The sequence below is a fragment of the Lygodium microphyllum genome, chromosome 17 (assembly GCF_053477565.2).
Source record: "Lygodium microphyllum isolate KBCC chromosome 17, Lygodium_microphyllum_v1.1.10, whole genome shotgun sequence".
Lineage (NCBI taxonomy): Eukaryota > Viridiplantae > Streptophyta > Polypodiopsida > Schizaeales > Lygodiaceae > Lygodium > Lygodium microphyllum.
Genome location: NC_141151.1, coordinates 30,522,735 through 30,536,043, shown reverse-complemented (window position 1 = coordinate 30,536,043; position 13,309 = coordinate 30,522,735). Strand labels below are relative to the sequence as shown.

At 40.5% G+C, this 13,309-nt stretch overlaps 1 pseudogene; it reads right to left on the bottom strand.

Moving 5' to 3' along the window:
- Positions 1–8,188: 8,188 nt before the first annotated feature.
- On the bottom strand, positions 8,189–8,845 carry LOC148021742 (phenylcoumaran benzylic ether reductase IRL1 pseudogene; annotated as a pseudogene).
- Positions 8,846–13,309: the final 4,464 nt, after the last annotated feature.

Below are 13,309 nucleotides of genomic sequence, written 5' to 3'. Positions count from 1 at the left end.
TGTGGGTAGATTCTTGAATTTTAGTAAGAATTTTTGTGTCACAAGGCCACTTCTCGTGGTTCGATCCTTGAGAAACAAAATCTTTTCAAGTTCCAAGAGTTGCTCTGTTTCTTCAACTTCTGGGGGATCTTCAGTAATGGGTTCCCTTGGTTTTGGTCCTATGTAAGGTTTTAGCAAACTTACATAAAAAGTGTTATGTATTTTCCAATGAGCAGGAAGCTCAAGTCGATAAGAAACTTCATTTATTTTCTCAATCACTTTGAAGGGTCCAAAGTATCTACTGGAGAGCTTTGGAAAAGATGAATTTTGACCAGAACCTTGTTTGAGCCTGCTTTGATCAAACTTTAGCAAGACATATTGACCTTTTTCCTTGCTTCTTTTGTCACTCTTGGGCAACTTTGATAGTGGCTCTAACTTGATCCATTGTGGTTTTTAAATCTGAAGCAAACTCATCAGCAGCAAAAATCTTATCTTTAGTGCGAATAATTGGAGGAGGAATCACTTTACCCTGTACTATTTCATTTGGAGCTTTCCATGTGGATGAGTGCACTGTATTGTTATAAGCAAACTCCAATAATGGAAGATATTTCTCCCATTGTGACTTATGTGTAACATAAGCTTTCAACATATCCAAAAGAGTGAGATTCATCACCTCTGTTTGGCCGTCAGTTTGAGGATGAAAAGCTGAGGAGAACTTTAAAGTGGTTCCCAAATTCTCAAATAAAGCACGCCAAAAGTTACTTGTGAATTTGGAGTCTCTATCTGAAATGATCTCAGAAGGCATACCATGTAATCTGAAGATATGTTGAATGAAAAGTCTTGCAGCTTGTGCGGATTTCAATGTTTTATGACATGGAATAAAATGTGATTGTTTGCTGAATCTATCAATTATGACCCAAATCATATCATGACCTTGAGGTGTTCTTGGAATACCTAAGATGAGATCCATTGTGATAGATTCCCATGGATCTTTGGGCACTGGAAGAGGTTGCAACAATCCTGGAATCTTCTGCCTATCATATTTGGATTTTTGGCATACCAGACAAGCCTCAATGAAGTTATGTGTATCTCTTCGTAATGTTGGCCAATAAAAGTAGAGCTCAATTGCACTTAGAGTGGCTGCTCTCCCTCTATGCCCTGCATAAGGGGGTTCATGACTTTCTTTAAGCACCTTTTGTCGAACAGGAAGAGTGACACAAAGGCGATTATTCATGAGAAGGTAACCATCTTTGATGGAATAATCTGGATGAGAACCTCCTTGCTGTAAATTTGACCAAATTGCTGCAAAATTAGTATCTTCATCATAAGTATTTTTCATCGTTTGAAAATCTTCATGATGAGCCACTGTAATAGTTGCAATGCGAGGCACTCTAGAAAGTGCATCAGCAACTACATTTTGTTTCCCTGGAGTGTACATAATTTGAAAATGAAACATAGACAAGAAATTTTCCCATCTTGCATGTTTCTCCTGCAAATGCTTTTGAGTCTTGAAATGCTTCAAGCTTTCATGATCAGTTTTAATAAGGAATTCAATGCCTAAAAGATAATGTTTCCATATCTTTAAAGCATGAACCACTGCTAAGAGCTCCTTTTCATAAATGTCATACCTTTTCTCCACATCATTTAGACGGCGGCTTTCAAAGGCTACGGCATGGCCTTCTTGATTTAGCACTACACCAATACAATCACTGCAAGCATCTGCTTCCACCACAAATGGTTTTACCAGATCTAGAATGATAAGAACAGGTCCAGAAGTAAGAGCTGTTTTCAGCCTTGTGAAGGCTGCCTTCTCTTTTTCCTTCCATTGGAAAGAGATCTTCTTCTTTGTAAGGTCATGAAGTGGAGAGGCCATATGTGCAAAATGCTTGATGAAGCGACGGTAATAAGAACATAAGCCAAGAAACGATCGCACCTCATGTACATCATGAAGATGAGGCCATTCTTGGATTATCCTAATCTTTTCAGGATCCATCTGAATCCCTTCAAAAGAGATGACATGCCCAAGGTAATTTATTTTATGCATGAAAAAATCACTCTTTTTACCATTTATCAAGAGTTGATTTTGTTGTAGTAATTGTAGAACAATTTCCAAGTGTTGATGATGCTCCTCTTCATTCTTGCTAAAGACAAGAATATCGTCAAAGAAAGTACCGACATATTGTCGATGCTCTCTAAAGATGCGCTCCATCATTCGATTAAAGGTGGCTGGTGCATTGGTTAATCCGAAAGGAACCACCAAGAATTCATAAAGACCGTATGAAGTGCGGAAAGCAGTTTTGTGTACATCTTGTGGTATTACCCTAATTTGATGATAACCACTCTTTAGATCAATGCGGCTGAAAACCTTTGAGCCTCCTAGACGATCCAAAATGTCGTCAATTCTGGGAATAGGAAACCGATTCTTCACAGTGATTTTGTTGAGGGCTCGATAATCAATGCACATCCTCAATGTGCCATCTTTCTTTTGAACAAGAAGAACCGGTGAACAAAATGGTGAGCTACTTGGCCTAATTAGCCCACGGTTGAGTAGGTCTTCGACCTGCTTTCTGATTTCTTCTTATTGAGGACGGCTCACACGGTATGGTGCTATATTAGGAGGAGAACTGCCCGGAATAATATCAATATGATGGTCTTCTGGCCTTTCTAGGGGAAGCTGATAAGGAAGATCTTCCGAAAAACAATTTTTATACTTTTCCAAGATCTCAAGTTGCTCTTGGTTTTGAGCATTCATATTATCTTTTACATCAATGACATAAAGCAGACAACATTGAACACAATCCTTAATTGCTCTAGAGACTTGCATATGGCTTACCATAGGTATGGTGCCTCCAGAAACTCCAACTTGGATCTCGTACTTCTTGCCTTTGTTGGTGAGTTCTACCTTCTTTTTCTGAGAGAAGATGGTTGAATCTACTCTATGATTCCAGGGCATGCCAAGAATCACATCGCAACCATCAAGGTCTCAGATACAGAAGGTATCTTCGTCACTGAAGCCTTGAATTTGAAACTTGAGCTTGCCAATGTAGGGTATCACAGTCTTCACTGTGTCACCTTCATCAGCATTTAAAGCTTGGCGAACTTCTGCCGGAGTGTCCATCTCTTCATTCTTTAATCCAAGCTCTTTAGCTAATTCCAAGGAAATGATATTTTCATTCGCCCCAAGATCTATCAAGAATAGTGCTTGCTTACCTTGCAACTGTCCCTAAGCTTTTAATAATTTGCGCGTCTCTGGAGTGTGAGTTGTGTTTGCAACTACATCACTGATAGCATTGATTTTCACTGGCGACTTAGGCTTGTTGTCAGAAACCTTGCTTTGTCCCTTGTTTGGACATTGCTTTGCTATGTGGCCTGTTTGTCCACATTTAAAGCACTTCCCTTCTTTCATGAAGCATTGCTTTTCTTCTTCGAAAAGTTGTTTTGCTTGTGGGTATAGATTGGAGCGAAATTGAGGAGCATTAGGAGGTGCATAGGGCTTCATCTTCTTTTGATTTGATGGCTGCTTTTGCCACTGTTTTTGTCCTTCATTTGGGGCTGAATACTCCTCATCATCAGCTACTCTCTTCTTATCATTCTTTTGGAATGATTTGTTGCCATTGTGCTCCATTTCCCATGTCTCAACATGGTCAATGAGTTCCTTGAGACTAGAACAATGATAATGATTAAGAGCAGTACGAAGTTTAAAAATGCAAACCTCCTTGAAACTTCCTAAGCTTTTCCGAACTGCTGATCTTCTTGAAATGTTGGACCTTCAAAAGTAGCTCCCAAAATCTCTTGGTATAGTCACCAAGTGACTCATTTTTCCTTTGCCAAAGCCGATCCCATTCCATTTTTACATCTCTTTTGAAATGAACAGGAAGAAATTGGCTTTGTATCATGTAAACAAAGGACCGCCATGATTTTGGGGCAGCATGATCATATTCCAACCCCGTCCACCAAGTATGGGCTAAGTCAGTTAAATGTAAAGCTGCAAACTTAATCTTTTCTTTTTCTTTATACTTATCACGACCATACAAAATTTGAAATTGACAAATAAACTTCAGAAGAAGATTAGGATTTCGGGAACCATCATACATACTGAACTTGATCTTCTTTTCAAGTTGAGATAGTGACTTAGTCTTTCTCTTCTTCCTATGCCTTCGTCCATGCTCAGATCTTGAGGTTGAAGATGATGAAGTGCTTGATGGGGATGAAGATGGAGACGAGGGTAAAGAATGTCGACGCCTTTGACGATGATGAGGTCTTCCATGAGAAGGGTGTGACTCTTCGTTACTAGAAGAGGATCTATCAGAATAGGCGCCAGATGACTTTGAAGAAGAGGATGAGCTTCGACGCGATCTCTTTCTTTGTCTTGAAGTAGAATGGGACTGCCTCTTAGAAGTAGTTGGACTTCTTGATTGGATCCTTTCATTGGTATGGCTTTGTCTCCTTGAAGTAGATGGGCTTCTTTCCTTGAATTCTTTGGGATTCTCAACTTTTTCTAGTTTGAAAAGTTGCTCACGAATTTGCGGATTCTCCTCTCTAAGACTTTGAATGGCTTGAAGGATAGCACTCGATTGATCCATTGAGACTCTTAAGAAAAATATATATATATATATATGCTCAAGCACTCAATGCAAGGGCTGAAAACAAGCAAACTTATAGTTGTAAGCACTACCAATGTTGGGGGTGAGGACCGAGCCAAAGCTCTGATACCACTGTAAACACCCCGAACAACGTAGTATGCTTAACAATTATGATATTCGCTTGTTTTCGAGATTTAATATAAAAGAGAATGAACACTTAAAGCTGAAAATGAAAATTACTCACAAAATTACAGCCATGAAAATGTAAAAGTAATGGAGACAAGATTGAGGGTTGAAGATGGCCCCCCCCCCCGAAGGAATGTATTTCTGCTCAACCCAAGTCCCTTAGGGAAGAGCTCAGTTACAATCAACCTGAGAGTGAGAAGAAGTAATTCTCACTCTCACAAGATCATGCAAAGATGTACAAACACACATGCATTATCTATTATGCAATGATAAGAACTGATTTCTTTATAGTATGAGAGAAGAAAAAGGGGAATTCAGCCTTTCTCCATCGTTGATCAGCAGTACATGGATAGGGCTTGCTTCTTGTAGCTAAAATGGAAGAAAGAGCTCAAGAAGGAGGTGATGTAATGAATTTACAAGCTTGCTGTCTTGTAAAACAACAGTGATAGAAGAGGGAATATGGAGGAATTTGATAATGGAGAAGTGGGGAATGATGATGGGGATGGATGGGGCCAATTTTTGGCTATCTATGGGTGCTGTACATGAGTTTACAGTAAAGAAAAATGATGTTCAATGAAGAAAAATGAGCTCTTATTTATAGGAGAGGGGAGAGCTAGTACAAAAGGGGAAAGTGGAGTAGCACAAGACAAGTGTCTAGCCACATGTCATGAGATGTGACAAGTGGTGGGATGCTTGGAAACTTGTGTGACAAGTGTCTTGACACTTGTCTCTTCTCTATAGCCTTCCTTTTTGGGTTGAATACTGTCAAGAATAGAAACAACCAAATTTAGTAAGCACAGTCAAAGTACAGAACTTACTATTTTTAGAATGACATCCCTATTTTTTAGGACTAGCATTTTTAGGCTAATTCGAGGCTCCTAAAATTTAGGGACCTCCTAAAATTTAGGGACCCCCCCCCCCCCCAATATGGGTGTCATATGAAAGCTTTTTCCGTGTACATCGCAAAAATGGTATCCGAATCTTCATGTGACTTTCCTATGCAAAGAAATGTGCATTTCAAGCTTTCAGCCCACACATGCACATTATACAAGCATTTCATGATCATGCCATCTTGTTGATTGTAACTGTCTGTTCTGGTGGATCTAGCCCACACTTCAAGGCATCAATCCTTTCTGTGTGCGAGTCTAACCCTGATATGCGCGAGTTCTAGTCACAGGCGCCCAATCGAGCCATATAGGTGGAAGTGTGAACTATCTTTTCTCTAACCCACCGCGTGGGTCCACCATAACCTGTGACCACTCATCAGTGGCCAGCTCCAATGCACTTTTCTTTATATCTAATTAGTGCAAATGAAATAATTTTAATAAATCATTATATAGACAAATTAATGAAAAAGGATACAAATTCTGTTTCTATAGAGTTGTGACACCTACCACCTTTTGAGTAGAGGGTTTGGGTTGCTCTTCAACCAAAGGAGGATTTGGAACAATAGGACCAGCTGTTGTAGGCAACGTCTTTTCACTAAAGATAGCCACTAACTTGTCAATACCCATCCTCATACCATCAAGGCCTGATTTCATGTCTTTAATATCATTTGAGAGTTGTTGTAGACTATTAGAGTTCATGGAAGCATGGGGCATCTCAACTCTATTCGTTGGTTGATTGACAGGAGAATGAGTGGAGCTTATATCAACCTCTTCATTCTCATAATGCATGCGTTGTATAGCTTCTTGAGGTTTTTCATGTTCATGTTCATGTTGGTATTCTCTCAGCTCTTATTGATAGTCTCTAAAATAGGATCCCTTTTCTTATTTCTTGCCATGAGTAACTTCATGTCCTGTATATACAGCAGAAGAAAAGATCAAATATCTTGAGTTCTAGTGCTTCGAATAACAAACTCTTTGGCTCTTTCTGAAGCTTGAGAAGTCCTCTTTCTAATGAGCTATCAAGTGTTGAAAGTATTTGAATACAGAAAATTATGTAAATAGTTTACTGTAGCTATCGGCGGGAAATTCATGCAACATCTGCCAATACTGAAAATAACCCCCAATTAACAAATGCCAACAATAGCATTCATAATGCTCAGCATAACTATGTCCACAATTGTCACTTGCATTGCATTATATTTCCATACATTTGCTTTTGCATCATGTAATCACGTGCCAAATATACAATGCGGAAGGCTGAATTCTTGTTCCCTTGAGTGGTACCTGCACCTGAAATTAAATGCGTGGGATCTGAGACTTAAGGAGTGTGTGAATTTCCCTCTCAAACTGGTTTGTGCTCCCCTTCAGGGTCCTTGTCAATAGGGGAGGGTCACCTCTCTTTTGTCCTACTAACTCGCCTGGCATACACTTTTCCTCGTGGGTATATACATGGCAATTCAATGCTAGGCTCTAAAAATCAGCATGAAATGAATGGAATGAAAAGAATTTGATTGCCATTTTATGATATGCAAGAACTCGAATGAAATGGGCTGAAATTTAAATGGGGATAGGTAAGGGATAACCTCAGCAGTGACTCACTACTTAACAATTCTTATTCCACTTACAATTGGGTAAAATTTCACTCATGACTATGAAACAAATAGGCAAAAAATTCAATATCAGGGTTAGGTAAATGAAATGAGAATTTGAGGCACTTGGAGGTGATTATTTCAGTGAATGAGAGTGATTATGCAATGATCAATCACTAAGATAGCTCTATGTATTTCCCATGAAATGCATTTGATAGAATGGATGGGGTTCTTTATCATTTTAATCCCTCTTTCATCAATTGGACTTAGGCTTCAAAATTTTGAAAGAGAATCCAATGTTGTCTGAGGTTTCCTGGTCAGCTAAACTCTGACCTCCGCAAGCTTGCAGTGAACTTGATCCCTTTCCCTAGGCTCCACTTCTTCATGGTGGGATTTGCACCTCTCACTTCAAGAGGTTCACAGTAGTATAGAGCTCTTATTGTCCCAGAACTTAATCAATAGATGTGGGATGCCAAGAACATGATGTGTGCAGTTGATCCTCATCATGGGCGTTACTTGACTGCTTATGACACAAATTAAATTGATTGTAAATTTGTCCCGTCCAAAAGCAGCTTTTAGCTTCTCATCACATAGCACTTCTTTCTTGTCCATTTGATTCTGAAGGTTTTTTCTGTTTGATGTAAATCCATAGTCCCTTTACAGCATCGTTGCATGAGGCCTTAGACACCCTTAAGATGCTAGAGAGAGTAGAAAAGACATTGCAAATAGGGCTCGCTATTTTCCTTTTTGGGGCCATGTCACCTAATGCAACCTTAGAACGGCTTTCTTGCACTGGTATACGGGTGAAGGAATGGATGAGATGGAGTTCACTGAAGCTGAGAGTAACATGAATGATCTGGTATCTAAGTATCAGCAATACCAAGATGCTACTACTGAGGATGAGGTAGATTATGAAGATGAGGAGCCAATGCCATGAGGAGAAGAAGATATGGAATAATGTTCTTCATTCATCATTGCCAAACTCTAAAGGCAAGAACCTCTTCACACTACCAACTTCTTTGATCGCAGCAATGATCTTCTCCTGCTCGGGAATAGTCGGCCCTCCGACAGAGCTGACAACATCTGCCTCTTTAATGGCAACGACGAGGTAGGCATGGTCATTGAGGGAGCCCTCAATAAGCTTGATGCCTAGGGATTTGAAAGACTCAACAAGCTCGGCTTTGGAAGAAATGGTGGCGGGACGGATGAGGATGGAGGTCTGGTGGCCTTGGGCAATGCTGGCGTAGGTGACATGCTTGCCGATGTAGCCGGTATGGGGGAGTATGTCAACAGGCACAAAACGCACTAATACATACTCATATACAGTAGAGCCAAGAATTAGAAAAGGTAGTCATAAGACTACTCTATAAGAGGCTTATGAGGTCAAGAAGCAAGCTATGGTATCCATTTGCATGATAGGAGTCAGGGAGAGAAGATCAAATCAGACTTGGCCATGGATTCTTGAGGACAGCTTGAAAGGAGAAAGAGAAAACCCTTGTTTCTTGAAAAGTAACTCCAACTTACCCTTCACTAAGTCCTATAACCCTCATTTTGTCCCACTTACTCCAATTTTTGGTCCAAAACTTGGTCACGACCTACCAAATTGGTTGGAGGCCGCCATTTTCCACATGGTATTGCCAAGAACCTCCATCTTTGAGCTCTATTTGTAGCAGATTTTCAAATGTAACCTAGGTTATGAAGAAACTAAGTCCTGCCACTCAAATCTAACTGCAATTTCCACTCCCTAGTCTATGTAACTGGATCAAGTACAAGAAAATGACTGTTGAAAAAAGGATCTAACTAGGGCTCTGATACCAATGTAATGAAGCATTCTACCAAGAAAAGAAATCTAACTATAAATTGAAACAAACATAAAATAACAAGAGAAAATATTGCACCAAGATATCTTGCCATATATTAATGATGAGAGTTCCAAAAATACATGACAACCATGGCTGATGCTTCATCAAGCAAGAAGGAAGCTAACATCAAGAAAGTAAACAACAAAACTTAGTGAATGAGCCAAAAGATCCCTTCTCCTAGCATCTTTCCTTCTTTATCCTAACCCCTCATTTCCAAAGTTAAGGGCACATTTACATAGGCAAGGACTGAATTTACAAGGCTGAAAATTACTAGGTACGGAATTAGCATGATTCTAAGGTACAAAAATATCAAAGTATTTTTCCTTCATGACAGATCTTACCTGTCATTATTGTGGGAAAGTAGGACATATTCCCATAGTGTCATAAAATGCATGATGATAAGCCCAAGGAAAAGGGAAAAGAGAAAGTGTAGAAAAAGTCTTCTGAGCACAGTATTGTACCTGGAAAGTCCAATGTGAAGATAAAAGAGGTTAATGTCATGCAGGCCACTGATTCCGATGATGATTACATACTTGTAGATTCTTTATGTGATGCCTTACAGGCTTCTAAAATACATTCTATGTATGCACAGTGCTGGCTCTTGGATTCAGGTACGTCATTTCATGTGACACCTTGTAGAGATTGGCTTCATACCTATCGTACCATGTCTGGTTTTGTGTGTCTTGGTGATGACAGGTCTCTTGACATTGTGGGCATTGGAGATGTTAGGCTGCAGTTTCCTTCTAGTAGTTCTTTTGTTTTGCATGATGTACACCATGTACCTGCGTTGACTCGCAGTCTTATGTTAGCTGGACAGCTTGATGATGCATGGTATTTTGTGTCTTTTGGAGACTCTGCATGGAAGATTACTCATGGTAGGCTTGTGCTTGCAAGAGGTGCCAAGTTTGGCAGCCTCTATCCCTTACTTGTATCTAGAGCTACATTGGATCATGTTTTGTCTGTGGGTTCTATCCCCCGTGTATCCCTTTGGCATGCTCGTTTGGGGCATATGTCTCTTAAAGGGATGAAAATGCTCCGTGCTTTGCAGTATCTTCCACCTTTTGACTCTTTGCATTTTGATTCTTATGATCATTGTTTGTATGGCAGGCAGACTAGAAACACACATGAAAAGTTTGGTAAGAAACGCATGGGTGAGCCCTTGGCTCTTGTGCACTCAGATGTATGTGGGCCCATGCCCTATCAGTCACTTGGTGGGGCAAAGTACTTTGTTACTTTCATGGATGATTACTCACGTAAGGTTTGGGCTTACCCCATAAAGATAAAATCTGATGTCTTAGCACATTTCAACTTTGGCTTGCATTAGCAAAGAACCGGTCTGGGAAAAGGCTAAAATGCCTACGGTCAGATAATGGGGGTGAGTATGTATCACGTGCTTTTGAGCAGTTTTGTGATGAGCGGGGTATTAACCATCAGTTGACATGCTTAGCCAAGCTGGCTTACCGCAGCACTTTTGGGCTGAGGCAGTTACTAGTGCAGTGCATCTCATTAACAGGTCGCCTAGTAGTGGCATTGACTTTCAAGTTGCAAAGGAGGTATGGGCATGCAAGCCCCCCTCTTATGATCATTTGGGTATCTTGTGGATGTGAGGCATTCTGCCATGTGCCCAAGGACAAATGCAATAAGCCAGATCCTAAAAGTGTCAAATGCATTTTCATTGGATATGGAGATGCAGGAGAGATGGGTTACTGTCTATGGGATCCGCTGGCATAGAAAGTGATCCGTAGCCATGATGTCATCTGTCATGAGGAAAAAATACATATGCAACCTGAGAAAGTGGTTGAGGTATGCAGAGTTATCTTTCAAGAGGAGCCACCTACTCCCATTCAGCCTGCTCCACGGCCACCTAGACAGCATGCAACATCACCCGATGCTCATGGCCCAGATGTTAGACATGCTGATGTTAGACAGGATGCCAATCAGATCCTGAGTTGAGGTGTTCTACTAGAGATAGATGACCTCGTGACCATTTTTTGCTTTCTATGGATTATGTACTAGTTATAGATGCAAAAGAACCTCTCACTTCTGATGAGGGTATGCACAGGGGTGATTGTCACTCTTGGGAGAGGGCTATGCAGTCTGAGCTTGACTCATTGCATAAGAATCAAACTTGGGATTTGGTTTCCTTGCCTCAGGGTAAGAAGGCTTTGCCATGCAAGTGGGTATACAAGCTGAAAAGTACCCCTGGACACCCCAAGGCAGCATACAAGGCTCGATTGGTTGCTAAGGGTTTTAAGCAGGAGCATGGTGTTGACTTTGATGAATTCTTTTCTCTTATGGTCAAGATGACCACCCTATGCTTAGTCTTGGCCTTGATTGCACAGCTTGACCTGGACTTGTACCAGATAGATGTCAATATGGATTTTTTACATGAGGACTTGCATGATGAGATTTACATGGAGCAGCCTAAGGGCTTTGTAGACCCTGGAAGGGAACACCTAGTGTGCAAGCTAAAAAAGATTCTATATGGCTTGAAGTAGGCACCTAGGGAATGGTACCATAAGTTTGATGCATTCATGCAGTCACAAGGCTACAGCCGCAGTCTATGGATCTGTGCTTGTACACAAAGAAAGCCCGTGACGGTTCTTTACTGATTTTGGTACTCTATGTGGATGACATGCTTTTAGTAGGGACAGCTCATGAGGAGCTAGATGCTCTTAAGGCTCAGCTCAAGAATAGCTTTGAGATGAAAGATCTTGGACATGCCTCTCATATACTTGGTATGTGCATTACGTGCAATAGATCTCAAGGACTACTCTATCTATCACAGAGGCTCTGATTATGCAGGACATGCTGATAGTAGGAAGTCGACTTCTGGCTATGTATTCACTTATGCTAGAGAGGCTATCTCTCGAATGTCCAGGGCACAAAAGTGTATGGCCCTTTCTACTACAGCGATCGAGTATACTACAGACATAGAGACTTGCAAGGAGGCTATCTAGTTAGGCTGTTTGATTGCAGACCTTGGTATAACAGATACTATGCCTACACTACATTCGGATTCTATGAGTCCCATTCAGTTGGCCAAGAATCCCGTCTTCCATACGAAGACGAAACATATTGAGGCGACATATCACTTCATTTGCGAGGTCGTTGAGGACAGGTCTGTTGACCTTGTCAAGATTCCAATTGAGCAAAATCCTACAGACTTGCTCACAAAGAGCCTCACTACAAAGTGCTTTGCCTTCCTTAGGAGATCGATGGGCATTGGATGAGATGATGTATTTTTCCTCATCCTATTGTACATGTGTACATGTTGCACTGTCTTTTCTTTTTTCTCTCTCATTGGGGAAAATTCACCTTTAAGTGAGAGGTTGTTGGGGGTAAAGGCGCCTCCGCCTAGCCGCCCGTGTATTACTACACTGACAGTACTTGCCACTACACACTGTAGGTGGCGGTTACCCGTCATAGTCACTTATTCTTTATTCTTTTAGTAACAGTTTGAATAAAGGAAGGTCCAACCACACATTGTGGTTGTTGGAGTTCCCACTTTGAGTTTCACTCTCACTCCTACTCTTGCCCTCCATCCGCCATAGCTCTCACTGCCAAGCTTCTTCCTCCTGGGTTCTACTTGCCTTTCAGTTGCTACATTGCTGGTTGTATTTTATATATCCCAATTGTTGCTATTTGGATATTCCTAGCAATGGGAGCTTATTCTTTTGGGTATTTGCATATAGATACAGGGTCATTTCCCAATGTTTTATAGTCAGCAATGCTGAAAATTATTTGTAAGTAGCTTCTTTGAGAGCAAACGATTTATTTGAGCACTCTACTATCTACCGTTTGTGGATAGCTATATATTCTTTAGTTCCCCACTTCTTGCCCTCACTTTTGGCTTAGTTTTGGGAATATTTTAGTGTGATTATAGCATCCCATGCTCTTATAATTCGCAGCCATTTATAGACATAATGCCAAGTGCATCAAATGTATTTAACGGCAATGCTCTTTTCAACATCGAGAAGTTGGATGGTAATAACTTTCAATATTTAAAGACAAAAATATGGCAAGTATTGGTGCAAAAGAAGCAGGTTAGGCTATTGAATGCCAAGGGTATAATGCCAAAATTTAGAGAGAGATTTTGAAAAAACTCAATTGTATTGATAGAAGCTTGTGGACCTTTGCATGAAGAAGGGCATCCCTATGTCTACTCATTTGAATGAGTTCCACTCTTTTTTTAGCTAGCTTATCTCGTAGGGCATTCATTT